Here is a 349-nt window from a genome sequence, read left to right as displayed (position 1 = left end):
AATGTCTTGGGTTTGTGACTTTTCATCATCATTTCAGTCCAAATGCTGACCTACTTAAGAGACCACAGTTATTAATATTTCCTAATGCTTCTGCTTCTCAAACTTTATGACTGGTTTTCTCCAAGGCATTCTTTGTTCTCACTCCTATCTTCCTCTTCATTTTGAATGTATCAGTTCAGGAAGTAGCTGAAAGATAGAAAAACATACACACAAAAATTGTTTGACTGCAGGTATTAATTGTAAAATATTCTTTTTTTTTTTATCCTGCAGGAGATATGAAGGTGAATCAGGAAATGGATGGCTTTTTCATATCACATGAATCAGTACCCAGGAATTCATCATTTTCACC

General features: G+C 34.4%; 1 non-coding gene across 1 annotated transcript; it reads right to left on the bottom strand.

The window, feature by feature from the left end:
* Window positions 1-280: 280 nt before the first annotated feature.
* LOC133221085 (small nucleolar RNA SNORD123) lies at window positions 281-349 on the bottom strand. Its single transcript, XR_009727886.1, has one exon. It is a non-coding gene; the product is annotated as a small nucleolar RNA SNORD123 (small nucleolar RNA).

Source organism: Neopsephotus bourkii, unplaced genomic scaffold (assembly GCF_033783945.1).
Source record: "Neopsephotus bourkii isolate Nb327-2 ecotype Australia unplaced genomic scaffold, CSIRO-AGI_Nbou_v1 NB_1508, whole genome shotgun sequence".
In the NCBI taxonomy this organism is placed as follows: Eukaryota; Metazoa; Chordata; class Aves; order Psittaciformes; family Psittacidae; genus Neopsephotus; species Neopsephotus bourkii.
The sequence above is the reverse complement of the archived record's forward strand: the minus strand, read 5'-3'. Positions and strand labels throughout refer to the sequence as shown.